Below are 16152 nucleotides of genomic sequence, written 5' to 3'. Positions count from 1 at the left end.
TGTTGTGTGTCGACCAGCGGAGCGGCGCGGCGCGGCGGGGCAAGGCCAGTGTCCCGAACTCGAACCACGGACTCCCGCTTGCCAGTCTTCGGCTGTTAGGTCTTTATCCCAGCTCACAGGTGACTGCTGAGGTGAGGCCGTCTCCTTCCCATCCTCACGAGTCACCCGGGTACGTAAAAATCAGACTTCCAATACCTTTTAACTTCTGTCTTCTGGCGCCGCGGCTGCTGCTTGCTATTCCATTACAGCGGCGGACTTGGTGCGACTGTGCATGATGTAGTCTCTTCTTGCATGACGGTCTTCAGCACCGAAACTGACTGAAAACTACTGCTACTCTTCTTTTCTTCCTTCGTCTCTCGTCTTCGTCTCCATCTGTCTTCATCTGTCTTCATCTGTCTTCATCTGTCTTCCTCTGTCTTCATCTGTCTTCATCTGTCTTCCTCTATCTTCATCTGTCTACATCTGTCTACATCTGTCGTGCCCACCGCGTCTCGCGTATTTATTCACTTCAGTTCACTGGAGGTGAACGACTTCACGGCCATTGCCTCTTCTGTCACGTTGAAAAGCAACTCAAAGAATCTTCTTAACGTCAGTCATTGGCTCTTGGAATGTAGGCGGGGGCCTCTGATCGCATGTGACGACTGAGAAACACGTGAGCCGGTCATTGCCTCTTCCGTCACGTTGAAAAGCTTCTCGAAGAATCTTCTTGACGTCGGTCATTGGCTCTTGGAATGTAGGCGAGGGCCTTTGCTCACATGCGATAACTGAGAAACACATGAGCCGGTCGGGCGATGCCCTGACGGCTGAATCGACAGCGCCCGCTTGTGTGGAACTTGCTGACTTCATGGTCATTGTCTCTTCTGCTGTTCTGCCCGCTGAATGCGAGTATGTAACTCTCTAAACTAAACCAAGTTTTCCATTTATATTCTAATTTCTAGTTCACTTTGATTTCACTAATTCATTTACTTAAGTAACACTCAACATTCCTCCACCCTTCGGAGAAATTCGCCCTCGAATTTACCACTCAACACAGTATCACAGCAAGCAGTTTGTTGTTACTAAGTATTGTGTCGTGTTCCTCACGAAACATTTGACATTTTGCTGTCAGCAGATACTTTTGTGTGAACTGTGTTTAGTTGCAGAGAAATTGTGGCATTTATGACAAGAAAAATTTTATTTGTTTGTTATTCTATTACGTTATTGCTACAGTATTATTCTGCAGTTGTGGGCTAAAAAAAAATTTTGTTGAATAAACACCAATAAAGAAAAATTTGACTGGAAATTAAACGAAAACATTTAGATTTTTTCCCAGATTTCATGGTTGTCTGAGTGTATACACCCTGGATTAACATGCCACTCAATTCTCTTTCTTACTGCTCCTTGCACTTTGTGGATTTGTAAGGTTCTTGGGTAGTTTTCATAATGAAATTTCCATTCATATACAATTTTGTTGGGAATGTTTGCTACTCATTTTTATTGACCACTCATTTCACATAATGTGTCAGTGAGAAACTACTCAACCTTAAAACTGTTTCTTTCTAACAAAGATTTTCTTTCTGCACCAGCCCCTGTGCACTATCCATAAAAGGCGCCCATTAAATTTTCCAAGTAACTTTAGGAAGGAGACCTAGATTTTAAATGCTGCTCAAGGTCAAAGTCTCAGAAGCTGTCTTCCCACAAAGTTCACCTGCTTCTGCCCCCTCATTAGGCACAGGTGGCTGCAGCCACCACTCTCCTGGAGGAACGGGTTGTTCAGCAGCAGCGCGACTCCCTTCACGGCCGTCAGCACTACGCAGTACACGTCCTCCATGGCCACTGTAAAGTGACTCTTCTTATATTAAGAGGCAAACTGATGTGAGAGCAAAACCGAGGAGCACATGACTGGCCACAGTTAATTTTCAGAAGTTGAAATACCGAGTTTCACAAATCCAGACTTAAATGCAGAGAAGAAACTGCCAATTTTTGTCAATTTTGTGTGTCTTTATTGGCAGTAGTTACCATTTCCACTCCTGATCCTACATAATGGTCAGCTGCTCTGTTCATTTTTCATGTACACTTTGGAGTGTATGCAAGCACACAATTTTATTACTATATTACCAAAAAGTTGCCGAAATATTACAGATTACTGTTTACTCAAATTTACTCCACAAATGATTCACATGAATAAAGGACTAAGGATATTTTCACTTTCAGACAACTTAGCTCAGTTAACAATCAGCTGCTCTAGTATTTTGCAGTATTGAATGTATGTTGGGGGAGGGGGGAAGGGGGAGACAGAGACAGAGACAGAGAGAGAGAGAGAGAGAGAGAGAGAGAGAGAGAGAGAGAGAGAGAGAGAGAGAGAGGGAGGGAGGGAGAATACCAGAAGTAATTTACAACAATAGTTGACAAAGCATGAGAAACTAAAGAAAGGATTTCATTATACTGACACTCAATTGGAAATATATATATATGAAGTGTAATTGCAGTTGCTAATAAGGGTTCCCATTGGTTATATAATGGAATGATCATATGTATCTTTGATAGAGACTCAAAGCTGCAAGCGTGCAAGCATGGCTGAAGGAATACACCATACTTCTGAACAGAGGCATTGCGATAATGTAAATATGTTGGGCTACGAATCATTTTTGCATTAAAATTTTCAATTTCACCATAAAAGCCAAACTTCTGATTATAAACAGGGTGTGCTGTACTTACTAGCTCAGTAATAAGCATTTATTTGAAAATAAAACCAAGTTATTAGCATAAATTCTATACTCCTTGCATTTACTGCAAACTTGCACAATGCTCCATTCTCACATGACACATTTATAGTGACACCTATATCAACACCAAACTTATTGCTCACTAGATGAGTCACCCAAACAAATAACCCACAAGCTGACCACGATCTCTCAGAAGTTAATTCCATGTTACAATAAATTCCGTTTTATACATTCTTCACACAAAACGCATGCTATAATATGTGTTATAATGTGTCATTTAGTCTTGGCCACAGGAGTGGACAGAGATGATCACAGTACAGTAAAAAATACATAGCAGTCATACACTCAGCTGGTAAACAGTAAAGTTGCCCTACTTACCAGTTGTAGCTCTGAGCTTCAACAACTTACTAACAATGAAATACTAGGAATTTGTGGCAGCTTTTAAATGTTTCTCTAGGCACAGAAAACCAAAATTTGCCACCAGAAATATTTCTTGATGTTTCCAACACATGCACAGCACCCAGAGTGTATAAGTTGGAGAAGAGAAAAAGTAACAAGCTTAAGCTCTTTCTCATTGGGTGTGCTCAGATGGCACTATATGGTTGAGGTAGACATCACAGTACCTTTAAGTGTGGAGCGGAACTAATTTATGCCAGTCCAGAACTGAGCCAAGCTAATTTGCAGCCAAAGATGACTGGAGATGTTACTTTTCCAAAGTAAATGAATATGACATCTGTTGCATCCATGGCAGAGTGGCATGTATGTGAAACATGGGCGTGGATAAAGGATCATTTGCCAATACATTCCTCAGGTGTGGGCAGTTAAGACCTTAAAACCAACAAAGGCTATCTTTCTGAAGTGAGCTTTCATAGAAAGGAAATCAAGCATATATGAAGCACCTTATGACACACTTTTTAGTTCATGAGGTCTCCATTAGATCCAACCGGTTTGCTGGGTACATGACAATTCAAAAATAGACACTTTTACTCTTGTGTGCAGAATAGTATGTGGTTTATGAAGCATTTTAAGCTTTTCACAGTTTATGGGACACATTTCCCACTAAAGTAATACTGTTTTAAACAAATGGGACACATCTATTGGGCATTTAGTGGGTAGCTTTTTGAACCGAGGAAAATGTGATTGGCTAGCAGTTGAATCTATGGATGACTGTGAGCAATAAAGTAGGGCAGCATGTCTGGCAATGTGGATCAATCTCTGGAAAATGTCTGTCGTCCAAGAGTGAAGCAACTGTGTTTCCTTTTATATCACATTCCCTTTTGATACAATGCTACTCCTCAGTCATGTTTTAGGTTTGCACATTATTTTTATTATTGTGATGTGGCGGTCATCTAAACTTCATATACTGTAAAAATGTTACATGCTGAAAATTTGTGTGCAATGTTTCATGTTTTTCATTGTTATGAGTGTGCATTGGTGTTGTCAAACTGAGTGAAGCTGACCAATTTTAGATTTCAAATTTATTGATTTCAGAAATATTATTGCACTGTTCTTCCTTTCTGAACATTGCTATTGAACTGTAGTAGAATATTTTGTCTTATTACCTTTTGCTCTGACAGATCAGAAGTAAAAAACCTGCGTCTCAACTTGATCACACCTGGGGTTCATTTGACCCATTATCTTGTCTGGTAACTGTGGATGGTTTTACTATGATGATTTTTTAAAGTACCACAATTGAGAAGTAAATACTGCATAGTTAAATTTATCTGTTTCTCATCCTGATAAGACTTTCCAACCAAAAGTTTACTTTGAAATCCCTGTATTCAAACAAAAAATTGCAATATAGAAAAGAAGGAAATGGCAAACTATATCAATAACTATTTTTTAAATGTACCACCTTTGCTAAACTTAAACTTCACAAAAAAAAAAAAAAAATACATGCTCCACGGGTTGCCTGCAGCATGAATATTCCCTCAACAAATGAACAGGAAGTCATTAGAGTGATTACAAGCTTAAAACCAAAAATGGCAGCAGGTGTTGATGAAGTACCAGTTTCAATCATAATCAGGGTTGCAGTGCAGATTGCAAAACATTTAGCACATTTTGCAAATTTATCATTTAGTGAAGGTGTGTTTCCTCAGCGATGGAACATCTCAAAAGTGAGACCACTATTCAAAAATGGAGATAGATATAAAATAGAAAACTACCACCCCATATGAATTCTTCCTCCTTCCTCCAAAATATTAGAGAAACTGATGAAATTGAGAGTCACTAGTTACCTAGACAATAATAAAGTTTGGAAGAGTAATCAACATGATTTTCATGCAAAACAAAGCACAGAAACTGCAGTCATAGACTACACCCAAGAAATAATTAAAAATCTGGAGAAAAACAAAAGTGTAGTACGAATCAATTTAGATGTATCTAAAGCTTTTGATATGGTCCGCCATGAAATCCTCCTTCATAAGCTGGAAGCAGTAGTTATTAGAGGAAGAGTTAAAATGTGGTTTGAGTCATATCTCAAAAACAGATCTCAGATTGTAGAGCTCACCACTGTAAATTCAAACCAAAAATAAGGTTAGTTTCAGAAGCAAAAGAAGTTCCTTCAGGAGTACCCCAGGGCAGCATCTTAGGGCCACTACTCTTTCTCATATATTTCAATGATTTACAGTTACAATATGATACAGCCAAAATTGTACTATACACAGATGACACAAGTCTGATAGTGCTTTGATTTGATTTATTTCATGTTCCATAGGTCAAACTGTGTTGGATACACAAGGATGTGAAACGAGTCAGTTTTTTTCAAATACAATCTGATAATCTTATAGCATATACAGAAATTTGAGTACATAATTATATAAAAATTTATACAGTAAATTCTTTGGGCAGCAATACAGAAAAAGAATATACATATTTTCTTAGAATCATTAAAGATTAGATTAGATTAGTTTTCGTTCCATAGATCCGTACTGAGGAGATCCTCATGGATGTGGAACATGTCTTTTTTTTTTAAGCTGAAATAACAATACTAATAGTATGAATATATACAATACATCATTTGTTTCTATTAAAAAATTCGTCAATGGAGTAGAAGGAGTTGGCCACTAGTAAGTCTTTCAAGCTCCTTTTAAACTGATCTTTATTTGTAACTAAATTTTTTATGTTTACTGGCAAATTATTGAAGACGAGTGTTCCTGAGTAGTGGACCCCTTTTTGAACTAAAGTAAGTGCTTTTAAGTCCTTGTGCAGATCATTTTTGTTCCTGGTATTGTATGTATGAACTGAGGTTGGAAAAAGAGATATATTAATTAGGACAAATTTCATTAATGAGTAAATATACTGAGAGGCAGTAGTTAGTATACCCAGTTCTTTGAAGAGGTTTCTACAGGACGTCCATGAATTTACTCCACAAATAATACATATTACACGCTTTTCGACTCTGAAAACTTTTGTTTGACTTGAAGAGTTACCCCAAAATATTATACCACTACACTACAGAAAACAGATACAGATCACACACAGGTACAGAGCTCAGGTTAAATAACATTCTTAGTGGAATTATGTCAACTTGTATTATATAATATTAAAATATTACAATTTATTTAGTTAAAAATTCATTTAGACTGTAAAAAGCTTTTTCTAGCAGAAATATTTAAGTGCTTTCTTAAACTTACTCTTGTTATGAATCTCTGTCTTTATTTTGGGGGAAGAGCATTGAAGAGTTTTGCTCCAGTGTAGTGGACACTCTTTTGTGCCAAGCTCAAATTTCTGAGTTCACTGTGTATGTCATTCTTCCTCCATGTGTTGTACTCATGATAATTACTGTTTGGTTGAAATATCTCTATATTTTTACAAACAAAACATATGAGAAAAAAATATGTTGGCATGTAGCTGTCTATATTTTAAGTTTACGAAAACTATTTCTACACGAGTCTCTTGGGCGCAGTCTGCATATAATTCTTAAAGCTCACTTCTGTGCAAAGAACACTTTCCCTGCTAATGGCTGGTTGCCCCAAAAAATAATTCCGTACTCAATGAGAGAGTGAAAATAGCCATAGCATGCCACTTTTGCAGTGTTAGGTTCAACACATGTAGTGACAACCTGTAAAGCGTAGGTAGCAGAGCAAAGCCTCTTACAGTGATCAATAATATGTGAAGACCACTTCATTTTCTTGTTAATGTGCACTCCAAGAAATTTTGTTGTTTCCATTCATGCTATTGGTTGATTTCCACATGTCACACTTATCTCTCTCTCTTTTTCTGTTTTTGTACAGAAATGAATAAAGCTGGTCTTACTGGAATTTAATGAGAGATCATCACCTTGAACCAGTTAACCACATCTGAGAGTATGTGATTAATGAGTTCCTCAAGATTGTTGTCCGTTCTACTGCTCATAAAAATTGTGGTATCATCAGCAAATAATGTAAATTTACATGGCAGGCTTGTACAAGATGGTAGATCATTTATAAAAATCAGGAATAATAGTGGCCCAAGACTTGAGCCCTGAGGCACTCCACATATAATGGAACTCCTTTCAGAATCTGAGGAAGTGTCACATACTCCACACGAGCAATTCAAGACAACTTTTTGTTTTCTGTCTTGGAGGTACGACTGTAGCCAATTGCCTGCAACACCATTTATTCCTACTAATTTTGAATTTTTGCAATAGAATCTGGTGATGAACACTGTCAAACACTTTGGATACATCACAGAAGACACCAAGCACTAGCATTTTTTCATTAAGGGTTTCTAGGACTTCATTTGCAAGTGTGTAGACTGCATCTTCCATTGAACGGCCCTTTTTGAAAGCCAAATTGGCTCTTGCTGAGAACTCCATTCTTCATGAGATGATCAGTAATTCTTACTTTAAAAACTCATTACAGTCAACTACTGACAAAATCCTAAAAAGTATTGAGACTTCGTTCAGTGCAAATAAACTTACACTCAATGCAAAGAAAACAAATTACGTATGGTTTGGTAAAATGATTCGGGATGAAGACATTAATCTAGAACTGGATGACAGACTAATAGAGAGAGTGCATTTTGTAAAAGTGTTAGGAATGCGTAAAGATGAAGCTATGAATTGGAAACACCATGTAAAATTTCTTACACACAGACTTAACTCAGCCTGCTTTGCACTGAGAGTTATTGCAAATGTTTACTCTCTAGAAGGCATCAAAATGGCATACTTTGGATACTTTCATTCTGTTGTCTCATTTGGAATAATGTTCTGGGCCAGCTCAAAATCTAATTTGAAAGACATTTTTATTTTACAAAACTGGGCTGTTCGAATAATTACCCACAGTCTAACTCAAGCTCACTGCAGAACTCTTTTCAAAAAGTTAGGAATACTTACTCTGCCATCAGTCTATATACTTAAATTTTTACTCTTAACCAAAGCTAATCTAAGCAATCTCCACACAAATGCAGACTGTCACAACTATAACACAAGGAACAAGAATGATCTCCACATAGAACAGGTAAGAGGAATACGAACTCAGAAGCATGTAAGCCACGTGGGCATTAAGCTCTATAATGCACTGCCTCAAAACATTAAAGATTTAAAAGACAATACAAATTTTAAATTGGAACTTAGAAAATTTTTAATTGATAAATATTGCTACTCAATACATGAATATCTCGAAGACCAAGAAAATAACTTTACAAACTAACCACCAAAATTTTCTATCTTTGTTTGTTTCAGCTTTTATTACACTTTACCATCTATAGTACTAGTTATATATTGTTACTGAGAAACAAATTACTATAAAACATTTATGTGGAAAGAAATTCTAAGTTTGCTGTCATTTATTATAAACACCACACAGCTTAAATTAAGTATAATGGGCTCTAATATATTACTCAACAAAGCAATCCATTGACCTGATCATAATTGGAACTGCAACAACTAGATACAGCCACATTCCACTTGACACAGTAAACGCACAGATGGCAATGCCAAAACGTGCTCAGTGAGGATCTGTAATAACAATGCCATTAAATTTGTTAGTAGGAAGGAAATCACAACTGACAAAATGTCATCAAAACAAAGTAAGCAAAACAAAATTGATGTTCCTATAAACCAATTTTTAAGATTATTTGTACTTCAGAGTGTTTTGCCAAGTTTCTGTTTTGTGCATGGTATTTTGTTGACAGATCCAGCTGTCTTTCAGGTGCTTCAAGTTTTGCTGTTGTGCACTCACTGCTTGGACTCCAAACAGACTGAATTATTGTTTGGTCTCTCACTTATTTGTAGTGGAGCTATATTCCTGAACACCACTATGCCGTTTGTTATATATACACATTTTTTAAGAGCTACTGCTGATCCTGTCAATTGTAAATTCAGAATACTTTAACTCTGGAGAATGATATGGCCACTGACAATAAAAAACTGACTGCCAGTTACCAAGTATTGGATAAATTATTCATCCCACTGTCTAGTGTAATAGGTTTCCTGACGTCTTTATTTAAATATGTAAACTATGCTGTTCCAGAGACTGTTCACACCACGATACTGGTTCCATATTTTGTTTCACAATTATAATCAAGGCAGTGCTGAGTGACTGCAGCTTTGCTCTGTTTTAGTCACATATATCACTGATGTTCCTTACATCTCTCCTTGACTGTTCAGACAGTTTGCCCCAAGATAAAAGATGCAACATTCACATGGAATATAACATACATTCAGATTTAGAAGACCTAGACCATCAACAGTATAAAGGATAGTTATTACCTTATGAGGAGAACACAAAGTGCCATGCCCTGATTACCCTGAAACTTTATTCATTTGAAGAGGGATGAAAATAAGCCAACTCTTCATTTATGTGTATTTACTCACCATTTATGAGTATATGGTGGTCAGAGTCTGAGGAACTATAAGTGCCTTTTAGTGCATAAGTAGTGCAACTGAAACACATAGGTGACACGATGACTAGCATCACAGCTTTACATTTTGAATCCTGTGTTTGAAACACCACTTATTTCTATTTTTGTTCTTCATTTATCTACCCTCACCCACAGAAGTTTACTACATAAATGTTATCCACTGCATACTGAAATAGTGTTGGTCATGTTTGTTTAGTGAATGAATTTGAGGAAGATGAATAAATCAACGAGAAAATTGTTAGAAACTTTTCAGCGAAAATCCTGTCATGTATCTTTACTGAAAATGAATAACAAGTGGAAGTTTCTAGAAAAGAGATGATCCATTACACATGGTTTGCAGTCAGTTTATTGCCAATGCATGAAATCTTCAATCTTAATCATGTTTCCCAAGTGAAATTCGTTTGGAGGAATGTCACTGGCAGGCCTGCCTCCTTGCAATGCTCATGGTGTTCAAAATCTATTTTCAGATTTTTCTATGATGAGTGTCATCTAAGGGAATGCTCCAAGAGTTCCCGATAACTAGACATGAGAATAAAGCATCTCATTTGTATTTCATTCTTATGTTATAAGACCAAAAATATTGTATCCCCTGTAAATACAGTACACCCATTTAATTGCTTGTTACTGCCTGTTACAATACGTCTTAGTTCATTACACTGCCATGGAGGCACATGAAGTAGTCCCTTGTTAATAATGGGTAGAAAGTCTTTCGCAATGTATTTCTTGAATAAAAATCTCTCGGTGTACATGCCACATCAATTCAGGATGAAACTCCAAGCTTTCAACCACTACCTCCATGGTCATCATCAGGGCTAAAACTGACTGTCGTGAACTAGCGAGGTTCCCACTTTTATATGCAAAGAACGGCTTATGATTGGCTGGAATACATCATAGCAACAGCAATATGGCGCATAGTGGTGCCCTCTACTTCCATAGATGAAGTTTCTATCCTGCGTTGCTTGCAGCGCCATCCCTTGAAGCAGGAGGTAAAGTGCGGGAAGTTTTTCTCTGCGATTTTTCTTTATCCAGTGCTCTCTTCCAAGTGTTGCTAAGTGCATAGCCATTGTCTCTGTTAAAGTTATTATCGCTAAGTCTAATTTCGACTGCTTCCTGAATCACAGAGTCCCAGTAATTCGATGTGTGGGCTATTACTCTGGTTTCTTCAAATAACATCTTATGCTTGTCAAGCTGGCTATGTTCAGCCACCGCTGATTTTTCCAAATACCTGTATTTCAGGTGGCACTGGTGCTCGATGCAGTGGTTGGCAATGGTTCTTACAGACTGGCCCACGTAATTCATGCGAATGAAGAAAATGCTTAAGACAAACATATGAAAAATTTCGCATTAGAATCTTAACCTGCTATAAAATGGGATTCCCACTGAATATTTCAAAGTTTCCCCCTGCCCTCCACATACAGTAGAGTGGCAGTCTGAGTGTGGTATCATTGGATGTTCCCTCTCAATCAAACTGGAATTATAATTTTCTTGATTTGACATGTAGTTTGAGATATTTCAATGTCATCAGTTAAAATGAACACCCTGTACAGTAAATGTGTGACACAAACCCAGTTTAATTATACAATTCATAAACCTCATGTATCCACAAAAGTGAACCACTCATCTAGCAACTCATGGACATGGGGAAAACTGAAGAAGTAAAGAAAATATGTGGTTTTGATGACATGGTGCAAAACTGGCTGCCATAGTTGCTACTGTGTCACTATTTTGGCTGAAAATAGTGTGCTTAATGACATGTAAATTGTGTCTACAACTGTCATTTTTCAGAAACTTTAGGTATCTACAGATAGGCCAACATGCATTCGCTTATTCTGACTCCACTTACACCGAGCGAAGTTTTTGGTAAACTTCATTAGGGCACTTGCAATATTCTCCCTGTTAGTTGAAGGGGGTTACTGGACCCAGAAGTAGAAGGGTTAGAACGAGAAGAACAGGAGGAACTAAATTGCTATGGACCAGAGGTTTTAACACCAGAACCTACACCGGAGGAAGTGATGCAAGCTATTAAGACCTTAAAAAACAATAAAACACCTGGAGAAGATCAGATTCAAAATTGTAGTTTTCTTTAAGTTTTCTTAATATATAACAGTGTTTACTAAGTTTCTTATTCAGTAGTTCAACATGTTTTTCCCATCTCATAATCTGAGATTCTTAACATGGTTTTAATGTGGTACTACTAAGATAGATTGCATAGTGAATACCTGATTCAAACTCTCTGAAAACTGCATGATTACAATTTCTTTGTGGGGCACTGACAAGTTATGCAAAGAAACATAGATTGTGCATAAGTTCATTGCTCGGTCCTGGCTCATAGATTTGTGTATGGGCAACTGTGTGATGCTTTGTGCAGATGCCTATTTGTAGATGCATGAATTGCAAAAACTATAAATATGTAAAATACTCATCTACTACTATTTAGCTATTAAACAGAAGATAGCAACAATGATATATTAGGTAAAGAAGTTTAACACTGAACTGTACAACTAAGAAATGGCAACATTACAGGAACTATTTTATGATGTAACAGTGTGCATGATTCTGAAAATCCACCAAATGTTTAGAGAAAGTATGCTTTAAACTTGTATAGTTAAATAGAAGTATACATTTAACAAACAGAAAAATGAGACCTACAAAACTATTTTAATGAATTGTGGAAATAATTGCATTTTGCTATTTGAACACTCTAGATAAAAATTATGACTATATAGTTTTTGGGAAAAATGATAACTGACCATAGGAAAATGATAGCTTCTCAATGCTCTATAAGAATCTAAAAACAAAACATCTAGCAACATGGAAAAATTTTCATGGTTTGCATGTATAGTAGTTCATAAATAATTTATGTTCAAATATAGGATTATCAGTATTTTGAAAAAGGTACTGTGAATAAATTTTAACAGATGTTCAAATGAGATGAAAAAATAAAATGAAGTATGAGGGAAGAGTTCAACAGCTTGCAGAAAACGCTATCAAGCCCCAAGTTTGTGAATAACAGTGTACTGCTTTCTGGAATTTTTTGGAGATTAGTATTTTCTCAGTAACTCTGAAAGGACATTCATGTACATTCCATCATATAGGGCAATTATGAGGTCAGTAGAAGCCATTGAAAAATTTATGGAAAGGCAGGTGCTTGAATGAAGGATGCAGAGAAAGCTATTTTAGAAGGATATTTTAAAAATATTTCACTGGTTCCTAGAAGAGAATCAAGCAACACGGCTTCCCAAATTAATAGGAAACAGTTCTGTCAGAGCATTAGTGACAATGAAGCAAAGGCTAATTTCGGATGAAAAAATTCAAATCCTTCATGGAAGATATCAATATATTGCAAGCCCACTGCTAGAAGTGCAAGAAAATTAGGAATGTTTGGAAATATTTGTATGTTACCAAAGGTTTTAGACATTCTGCACACCGTGGAGGGAACATTCCTGAAAACCTAAAACCAGTTTGTTTGTGGCGATGTACTTCCTGTAGTACATCAGAGAAAGAGCCTTTATACAGTTTTGACAACACTGATAATGCACTTTTTGCAATCTAGTCTGATGTTTATTTCAGTTGTGGGACCTCTGCTACATATAGGGAACCCCAAAAATTACAGCAAAGTAGGGATGAAAACAAGCATACTGAGGATAACCAATGGTAAAAGGCTAATCTACATGTGCAGCAGTGAGTGATACTTCACATCACAGGATCTTTTGGTGAGTCCTATTTTTATTAGGAACACAGCATTGCAGACAAGGTACTGAATTAACATTAATAAGTGGTGCAGGTCTGAGCACAGCAGGAAACACACATTCTGCCAGCTTTCTGTGTATGAAGGGTCCAAGTTCCCTGGTATTAGCAAACTTGTGCTCACTGAATGTTAGCCTTTGGGAAATCCTAAAACAGATTAACCACAGTCCCAGAGTCTGATACTACTGGTTCTTTACCATAGTCATCCACCTGTTGTCACATGGAAAGTGCACTCAAACCTTCCCAGATGCTGCAACACACCCGGCTCACACGTAATCAATCCCCTCCTGACATTTCACAAATATGCCAATGAGTAGCTCTCTCATGGCTATACCCACACTGAAGCCTAGGAGAAGCATTTTTGGCTTTACAGCAATGTGGGTTATTTCACTGTTTCAGCTATGAAGCCAACACATTTACACAGAGCCAATACAGTTACGGTCTTTAGGAGTCACTAGCGCCATGCGTGTGGGTGCTCAAGCAGCTACATAAAGGACAGATGGAGATAAATGCCTGTAGGCACTACTTTAGCAGGACCACATGAAAGTACCCCTACTTGATTTGGATAAGCCTGGTTTAGTTTCAGGCAGTGTCAGACAGATGATGTGGTTAACATGGGAAAGAAAACATATGCTACCATTGCTCGACCAACTGAGCAGATCCAGGCCGAATTTCTCAAGTATGGTGGGGAAACACTGTGGAAAACAATTGACAATAATCCTGAATATCTGGCAAGAGGAGAGCATGCCAAAGGAGTGGAAAACTGCTATAATGTGCCTTCTACATAAAAAAGGAGATAAATTAAACTGCCGGAACTATCGAGGAATCTCCCAACTAAATACTACATATAAAGTTTTCTCTAAGATTCTAACCAGCATGCTTACTCCATATGTGGAAGAGAGAGTTGGAGACTATCAGAGTGGCTTTAGAAGAAATAGGTCAACAACTGACCAGATATTCACATTGCACATAGTACTTGAAAAATGTTATGAACATAAAATTAACATACACCAGCTTTATATTGACTTTAAACAAGCCTATGACAGCCTCCCCCCCCCCCCCCCCCCCTTGAACCATGGACCTTATCATTGGTGGGGAGGCTTGTGTGCCTCAACGATACAGATAGCCGTACCGTAAGTGCAACCACAATGGAGGGGTATCTGTTGAGAGGCCAGACAAACGTGTGGTTCCTGAAGAGGGGCATCAGCCTTTTCAGTAGTTGCAGGGGCAACAGTCTGGATGATTAACTGATCTGGTCTTGTAACACTAGCCAAAATGGCCTTGCTGTTCTGGTACTGCGAATGGCTGAAAGCAAGGGGAAACTACAGCTGTAATTTTTCCCGAGGGCATGCAGCTTTACTGGATGATTAAATGATGATGGCGTTCTCTTGGGTAAAATATTCCGGAGGTAAAATAGTCCCCCATTCGGATCTCCGGGCGGGGACTACTCTAGAGGACATCATTATCAGGAGAAAGAAAACTGGCGTTCTACGGATCTGAGTGTGGAATGTCAGATCCATTAATCGGGCAGGTAGGTTAGAAAATTTAAAAAGGGAAATGGATAAGTTAAAGTTAGATATAGTGGGAATGAAGGAAGTTTGGTGGCAGGAGGAACAAGACTTTTGGTCAGGCAAATACAGGGTTATAAATACAAAATCAAATAGGAGTAATGCAGGAGTAGGTTTAATAATGACTAAAAAATTAGAAGTACGGGTAAGCTACTACAAACAGTATAGTGAATGCATTATTGTGGCCAAGATAAACACGAAGCCCATGCCTACTACAGTAGTACAAGTTTATATGCCAACTAGCTCTGCAGATGACAAAGAAATTGATGAAATGTATGAGGAGATAAAAGAAATTATTCAGGTAGTGAAGGGAGATGAAAATTTACTAGTCATGGGTGACTGGAATTTAAGAGTAGGAAACGGGAGAGAAGGAACCAGGTTTTAAATTGTAAGACACTTCCAGGGGCAGATTTGGACTCTGACCACACTCTACTGGTTATGAACTGTAGATTAAAACTGAAGAAACTGCAAAAAGGTGGGAATTTAAGGAGATGGGACCTGGATAAACTGAAAGAACATGAGGTTGTAGAGAGTTTCAGGGAGACCATAAAGGAACAATTGACAGGAATGGGGGAAAGAAATACAGTAGAAGAAGAATGGGTAGCTTTGAGGGATGAAATAGTGAAGGCAGCAGAGGATCAAGTAGGTAAAAAGACGATGGCTAGTAGAAACACTTGGATAACAGAAGAAATATTGAATTTCATTGATGAAAGGAGAATATATAAAAATGCAGTAAATGAAGCAGGCAAAAAGGAATACAAATGTCTCAAAAATGGTATCAACAGGAAGTGCAAAATGGCTAAGCAGGGATGGCTAGAGGACAAATGTAAGGATGTAGAGGCTTATCTCACTAGGGGTAAGACAGATACTGCCTACAGGAAAATTAAAGAGACTTTTGGAGAAAGGAGAACCACTTGCATGAATATCAAGAGCTCAAATGGAAACCCAGTTCTAAGAAAAGAAGAGAAAGCAGAAATGTGGAAGGAGTATATAGAGGGTCCATACAAGGGCGATGTACTTAAGGACAATATTATGGAAATGGAAGAGGATGTAGATGAAGATGAAATGGGAGATATGATACTGCGTGAAGGGTTCGACAGAGCACGGAAAGACCTGAGTCAAAACAAGGCACCCGGAGTAGACAACATTCCATTAGAACTGCTGACAGCCTTGGGAGAGTCAGTCCTGACAAAACTCTACCATCTGGTGAGCAAGATGTATGAGACAGGCGAAATACCCTCAGACTTCAAGAAGAATATAATAATTCGAATCCCAAAGAAAGTAGG

Source organism: Schistocerca americana, chromosome 11, assembly GCF_021461395.2.
Source record: "Schistocerca americana isolate TAMUIC-IGC-003095 chromosome 11, iqSchAmer2.1, whole genome shotgun sequence".
NCBI lineage: Eukaryota > Metazoa > Arthropoda > Insecta > Orthoptera > Acrididae > Schistocerca > Schistocerca americana.
The sequence above is the reverse complement of the archived record's forward strand: the minus strand, read 5'-3'. Positions refer to the sequence as shown.